Source organism: Fundulus heteroclitus, chromosome 11, assembly GCF_011125445.2.
Source record: "Fundulus heteroclitus isolate FHET01 chromosome 11, MU-UCD_Fhet_4.1, whole genome shotgun sequence".
In the NCBI taxonomy this organism is placed as follows: Eukaryota; Metazoa; Chordata; class Actinopteri; order Cyprinodontiformes; family Fundulidae; genus Fundulus; species Fundulus heteroclitus.
The window spans coordinates 12,112,953-12,121,109 of record NC_046371.1 but is presented as its reverse complement, the minus strand read 5'-3'; positions in this window follow the sequence as shown (position 1 = coordinate 12,121,109).

Sequence of the window (8,157 nt, the reverse complement as noted above, 5' to 3'; positions counted from 1 at the left end):
TTAAATTTACATTTCATGTGACAAATTGTATTTGTGTGCGTGTATGCGTGTGTGTGTGTGTGTGCTTGTTAACCGATCTTCTGAAGGCAGCTGCTTAAACTGGATTTACTAATATCAAAGAAAAAAAGAGGCTGAATACAAAAGCATGCAGCTCTTTTTAAATTGTGATTCAGATATTTCCTTCCACTTTATAATGAGGGATTATTGTTTTTCAATGAATTAAAATTAGAATTTAAAAAAAATCCTAGTGATTTGGTATTCTGAAAAGTAGGAGGCATAAAAATATCATTAAAAATGAGATGATACATTGAAACCTGATTCCTTCCAGCTTCAAATTTTGAAATTTCAGTGTTTACTCTGGTGAAACTTGCTAACCAGAAACTGGGAGAGAGTAATCATTCTGCCACCATTTACACCTTCAGTATGAAGGATTGAGGTATGATGTGCAAATTTGACATCATTAAAACCAATGAATATGACTGTTATGCCTATTGCAGGAAACTCAGCGTTATATGTGTGCAAATCCATCTGTATAGCCTAGTTGTTAAATTTGATTGAGGTCAGACTGCTCTAATGCATATTCAGATACAGTCATTTGTCCAGTTTTATTGATTCTGCTTCAGACTCTTTATTGGTTGGCATATCATTTCCCTCTGCCGCCTTGGCCTGTAAAAATGAGCTACAAGCTTATCAATGGCCCATGGCCAGGAAATGCCTTTATGAGGAATAGGTGAGTAGCAAGGGTGCAGACATTACCATGGCAAAAACTGACATTTCTTGACAAGATCATTTTGAATAGACCACTGCAAGATACTAATTGTTCTGTAAAAATTTAGATGGGGTTAAAAGGGAATACTTAATGATCAGGCAAATGTGCTCTATACCAAGAATTCATAGTTATACACAAATAATAGATTGTGTAGCAATTCTTTCTTCTTTAAGTGGATCAACTCATAAGTTCAATGGCGGGCCAATTATATACAGCATATATGGGCTATTTTGGAATTATACATTGAGCAGCAGAGGTAAACACTATTAGGGAAGTTCAATCAATTCATCAATACATTCTGGTTTGACTATGAGTTTTAATTAGACATTTTGCTGCCATCCTTAATTATACTTCAAAGTCTCTTTTGAAGATGTCCCGAAAGACACCCTCACTGGCATTATTTCACTTAAAAACCTAGATGAAGCAGGTATAACAACCTGATTGAGTTTTAGCATACCGATCCAATGGGATCAGTTATTTTTATTATGTCTATTTTAAGTTAGTGTAGTCACTGAAGTCAATCTTTAAAGTGCTTGTCAGTAAATATGTAATATTTTGCCATGAGAAGCTGCACTACCAGTGAAAAGTTTGAACAAACCTTTGCCATTCAAAAGCTGTTCCTTATTTCTATTAGTTTCCACAATGTAGATGCCTACTGAAAGCATCAAAACTTTGAAGCAAAATATGTGGAATTATTTTGCAAGCCCTGCTATAGACTGGCGACCTGTACAAGGTGCACCCCGCCTCTCACCCATTGAAAGCTGGAGATAGGCACCAGCACCCCTCGCGACCCCAATAGGGACAAGCGTGATGGAAAATGGATAGATGGATGGATGTTGCAAGCCAAAAATTGTGAAATGGCTTAAAACATTGTTTATCTTTTAGATTCTTCTAAATCCCCCCCCCCCCTCTCTCTCTTTTTGATTACTGCTTTGCACGCTCTTGTTATCACAGGGGGGTTGCTGGGAGATTGCACCTTTAGAAGCTCTATCTTGTTCTCCTTTTAAACCCTTGGAAGTTGAACTTACATTAATATCCATCAAAAAAAGCTTACTGCTTGGTCTGGTTTCAGCTAAGCTAGTTGGTGGAATTCATGACCTCTCTGGCAAAGCCAAAGCTTTTTAGCCCATCATTAGGCACGGTTAGCTAAGATGCTGTTTCATAGCTGTTTAAGTATTCACCATTTTGATGTAGTCAAAATGTTGATATTGCTGTACTGCCCATAAACACACTATTCTGTGTAATTTATGAGTGATGTAATTCTGTGAAAAACACTGGTGAGGTGACCACTATTTAACTGAGACAAGTTACATAATTTAATACTGAAATTGTTTTTCACCATAAAAAAGATTATCAAGTCAGTGACATGACAAGATGAACAACATGTAAAGTTGGCTGTTTCCTGACACCTGAAACTGCCCTTCATTTTGTTTAAAAGAAATACACTATGTGAACTATGGTATGCAATTAATCCAGTGGACATGCATACTGTAATATGTACCTTTATTTTCCTTAACTCCATCCTTTGGAACTAATAGTTCTTCTTTCCATGCAGCCTGTAGCTGTCTGCTGGATGTGTGATTTCTGTTTGACTGCTCGCATACATGATCATACGAACCCTCGCACAATTTTGACTGCAACGTGTGAGACAAATGATATGCAGATGTCCATGTCTAAATAGACTCTGCCCCGGTTTGAGCACATCTAGGCTGCTTGTAATCTTGCTTCAGTGAATAGTAGCAGCTGTCTTGCTGAGACATCTCAAGTGACAGGGTGGCTCTTCATATGATATCATTGTTATGCGTGAGGGCTCAGACACCAGTTTTCTGGCTGAGATGCACACACCAAGACCTGGATAATCATCCCCAAAGGAAGGAAGGCGTTTCTCGGATAATAAACAAGAACACTTACGCCAGACCTGGAATGTGTTTAATGCGTGTCTATCCATGGGCCGAGTTGTGTGTGTGTGTGTGTGTGTGTGTGTGTGTGTGTGTGTGTGTGTGTGTGTGTGTGTGTGTGTGTGTGTGTGTGTGTGTTTGCATGCCTGAATGTTGGAACGCTCACGCTGGGATGATCCAGAGAAGAAAGGCATGGACGCACACTTCTATATTATCTTCTCCAAGGGCATACCGTTATAATGAATACATCATCCTGCTATCTGAAGTCAGCAGTAGCTGCTGATATTCGTTTTCCTGAGTAGACTTAAATAGCTCAGTATCAAAAAATTACACAAAACACACACACACTCTCTTACTTTTACAGCATTTTAATCGTGCATTTTTTAATTTTTATTTTTTTGCAGTAATGGACTAACAGAACACACAAGATTTTATCCACCCCCAATAACTACTCTCCTTCAAGGCCATTTAAAGTATCTTTACCTGACCTGACTTTTTTTTTTTGAATCACCTTTTTTCTCATGCCAACAGCATTTGGATGTCATCAAAAATAAATGTTATTTTTTTATTTGTTGGTAAAATAATTCAAGATTAAGTTAACGTTAAACAGTAATTAATGTTTAAACCTGTGTTTTCATTTAATACAATGCATGTTGGGAAGTTTGGAAGTGAAACAGCTATAGCTCCGAGAAGGGGTCTCAAATTTAATTCCTCAAGAGTCGACGTCCTGCAGCTTTTAGACGTCTCTGCCTCAACACACCTGAGTCAAATAATTTGCTCATTAGCAACACTGTTTGTAGAGCTTGATTCCCACCGAGGAGACAAGCTACTTTATTTAGGCGTGTTAAAATAGGGACCCACAAGGATTAGGATATAGATTATAAAACTGATTGAAATATAATTGGAATATAATTTAAAGTAGTTTATATTCAATACAGTGAATACATAAATATTCCCTTTCCATTGCTGGTTTATTCTAGAATGTATATTGTTTTCTCTACCTTTTTAAACTTTTCAGCAAAACACAGATTTTTTCTTTGAGGACAAAATGTATTTTCCCATGTAAATGAAGGTTTGTGGAAGGCATTGAAGAACAAGAATGGTTATTGGGAGTGGAAACATAGAGAAAAGGGGCCTAAACTTTTAAAACCCTGCCCTGGGGGAGACGGAAGACTCCAGACAGGGACATCAGGCATTTCATTTGTAGCAGAAAACGCTGTGATCCGAAGCAGCTGTGAGCATGCTAATGTTCTTCCCCTGACTGGACATGTCACTCTTTTTCTTGATGCCAGTGTAGGAGGCAACCAGAGAGGTCTAATTAAACAGATGTCTGGAAAGGACTTTTGACTTTCCTGTGGCTGTGATGAGTAATTTATTCAGACATTCTGCAGAGGGGTTTTAGTTTTTATTTATCCAGTTACGGTGTGCTGAGGCCACACACTCTCTTATGCTGTCTGCCATACTTCCTATTGTACATTCACTGTATTTCTGGGAAGTGACAACAATATGTCACTTAAAGTCAAATTAAATCAGTAATTTAATTTATTAAACAGTATTATATTTTTTTCCATAAAATTATGCTTTTATATTTCAATGTAATAGTTTTCTTTATTGTTGAAATAAGGGCTGGGCGATAATTCAATAACAAAATATGTTGATGGATAGACGTATATCGATGATAGAAAATAAAGGTCAGTAAAAAATTCATTAGAATAACAGTTTTCCTTCCTTTTCCATTCTATCCATGTAGATTAATATTAGTCATTACATCCTCTCAAACAATCACAAACGCAGATCCAGGAACGCTCTGTCACCAAGCTCCACCCCCTTCAAAGAGTTCAGAGAGCACGCATTATTTTTTAAAAACTTGCAGTTTTGGTAGAAATTTGGTTGAATCAAGGGTTGAGTTTGAGTGTTCTGTATCTAAAAATAGGTCGCTAAGCAACAGCATAAAATGGCCAGGACTGCACTTAAAATATATGTTTTGAAATTGTTGATAATTATCAATTTCGGTCAATACGTTTTCTATTTTATCAATATGTTTTTTGTTCCACATCGTCCAGCCCTAGTCGAAATACAACTCAGTGTTTGGTTTCTGTGTAACAGGTTCTTAGTGGGTGGAGCCGAGCAGCTTAAAGGCATACTATGCAACATTTTTCAGTTAATTAATGTGTTCCATACCGTTTTGGACGATTAAATGAGTCATTTCAGGTCGAACAAAGGTTTTCTCGGCCGCCCTGGTGGTCTGTGGGGGAGATACCGTACTTGCAATTGCAGGAGGCTTCGGCGCGCACCCACAGGCTCAGAAGTCTCATGCAAGACCGCGAGAGTCGGTCTTGCTTTACGGCGAGAACTCCATGTGTTTTTGCCCTGCCATTAACTATATGCACGCGCAAAAGCAACAACAAAGAACCGCGTGTTAACGTCAAATAAACATGCAAGCATATCGAGTTGTTTTTTTTTTTTTTTTTTGGTATTATTATTATTATTTTTTTATTTTATTTATTTATTTTATTTTTTTGAATGTTGGCGAGGCGGCAGCGTGAGTTTGGCGAGGCGGCCGCCTCGCCAAGATAGCGCTGCGGGAAACCCTGATGTTCATACTTTCACTGTGTTAGTCATTGTTTGTACTGCCGTTTTTTTGACTTTTCGTTGTGTTCGCCTGTCTGCTAAGCTCAAAACAACCGCGCCTGGCTTGACGGAGAAACCAGAACAGCTGAGCATCTTTACGACAGTGCACTTTTACTTTCGCCCTCTGGGGAGAGCCTCGCTGGAAAATAAACCCCGGTTGCATAGTATACCTTTAATGCAACACAGCTACATTCTATCTGAGCTCATCAGTGGGAGTATAAAGGAAGGTGCTGAGCAGTCAAGGCATAAAGCTGGCTTCATACTGACTATTTTCCTTGTGCCCTCAGTCTTTCCATAGCAAAATATGCTGCACATCAATCCAAAGTGCATTGCTAAACTCAAACCCTCCCTCTCCCAACTGGACGCTGAAAGACTGGTCCACGCCTTCATCACATCTTGCCTTGACTACTGTAACTCCCTACTGGCAGGTCTCCCCACAAAATCCATCCAGAAGCTACAGTATGTCCAGAACAGTGCTTCCCGCATCCTCACTAAAACCCAGAAATCTGTCCACATCACCCCAGTCCTCTATTTCCACCACTAGTTTCCCGTCAACCAGTGGATAACTTTAAGTTACTCCTGCAGGTGTGCAAGATTGTCAACCACACTGGAAAACCTACCTCCACAGCCTTATTTTTCCTCAGTCTGCATCTTGGCCACTCAGATCTGGCACCCAGATTCTCCTCACTGTCCCCCTGTACTAGGCTATCAACCATGGGTGAACATGCCTTCTCCTCCCTGGGACCTCGACTGTAGAATCAGCTGCCTGAAACAGTCAGGTGGGCAGACTCCCACTTTCAAAAACAGCCAGACGACTCATTTGTTTCATGCTGCCTTCAATATATAAGACATCCCCTTGTTCTTAATTGCAATTGTTGGCCATATTTTAATACTATTATTTTAGATTTGTTATGTTTTTAATCTTGATTATTTTAGGATTTTTTTTTTATTCTAGATTGTTTTAGACCTTGTTTATTCTAGACCTGTGAAGCACCTTGAGAAGTCTCAAGATTTTAAATTGTGCTACACAAATAAAATGTATTATTATTACTATTATTATTTACCCTCCACCCTGGAAAGTGAGAAGTGCTGCAGCCATCAAGAGCGAGGAGGTGGCATCACACAAGCAAATTTCCTGATGACGATTTAGACTACTGACGTTATCATGCAAAATCATAAATTTTCACCTCTTTTATACATATTCTTTGTAAATCTCTCCCCTTTTTATTCCTGATTATTCAACATTTTTCCTATTTATTTTTCCTCAATAAAAGGATGTTATGTAGGACTGCCTTTAACTATCCAGGCTGCTGAAACTAATTTGCCTCTTTGTGTCAATAGGTAATTTCTCACCAGAGCGGACACAATTCACATGTGGGATACCCCAAGGTTCAACCTGGGACCCCTTCTATTCAATATCTATATGCTCCCACCAGCTGAGGTTATAACTAGAAACAAGACGAGTTACCATGACTACGCAGATGATACACACCTCTACTTACAATGTCACCAGGTGACTCTGAACCCATCCATGCACTGAACAGATGCTTCGAACACATTAATGCATGGGTGTGCCAAAACTTTTTCCAGCTGAACAAAAACAAAACTGAAGTTATTATCTTTGGATGTAAAGAGGAATGAACTAGTGTCAGCACGCAGCTTCAGTTATTCAGGCCCGAATCTGTGTGTAGTGACAGACCATTAAGGGCAAATTAAGATAGCCACAAAGTCAACATTATACCACCTGACGAACATTTCCAGGATAAAGGACTGATGTCCCAACGACATCTAGAGAAACTCATGCGTTTATCTCTAGTCGTATTGATTACTTCAACAGTATCTTCGTATTACTGCCCAAAAAATCAATCAGACAACTGCAGCTGATCCAGAAAAACCAGGACAGTAGAGCACATCACTCCAGTTCTAAAGTCCTTACACTGGTTCCCTGCAGCTCAGAGAATAGCTCTTAAATTACTTCTGGTAGTTTATAAATCACTGAACAGCTTAGCACCAAATATATTAAAGACATGTTATTGCTGTATCAACCCTCTTGACCACTCAGATTTTCATGTTCTGATCTACTCTGCATACCTAGAACCAGAACTAAACATGGAGAAGCAGCACTTAGTGCCTATGCTCAACAAATCTGAAGAAAAAAAAACCTCCAGAAAACTGCAAATCAGCCAAAACACTGAGTTAAATCAAGACTGAAAACCCACCTGTTTAGAGTTACTTTCAGCCCATAATACCAGGAACACTGGCAAACGTATTTGATGTGTATTGATGTTTTCACCTTATACAATTTAATTTGTGTTACTGGTCTCACAACCAGTGACTGTTTCAATGTTTTTATGATGTTTTTATGTTTTCATGAAGTAAAGCAGTTTGAACTGTCTTTGAACAGTAGTGTATGTTTTAGAGACAGTGGCACTTAGACAGAATGCAACCACCACAGGTAGCAGAGATGAAGATGTTTAGGTTCTCTCTGGGAGTGATGAGGATGGATAGAATCAGGAATAAGTATGTCATAGGGACAGCTTATGTTAGCTGTTTTGGAGATAAAGCCAAAGAAGCCAGACTGAGATGTTTGAACATGTACAGATGAGGGTAAGTGAGTACACCGGTAGAAAAATGTTAAGGCTGGAACTGCCACACAGGAGGCCTAGAGCAAGATAAAGAGGAGATTTATGCATTGAATAAATGGACATGAAGGTAGTTTGTGTGAGAGAAGAGGATGAAGATAGGGTTTGATGGAGACAGATGACTTGGTGTGGCGACCCCTGAAAGGGAAAACCTGAAAGTAGTCTCTATGTATGAGGTTGAAGTGGGCTTTGCTTCAAAACCTAAATCTAAATTTCT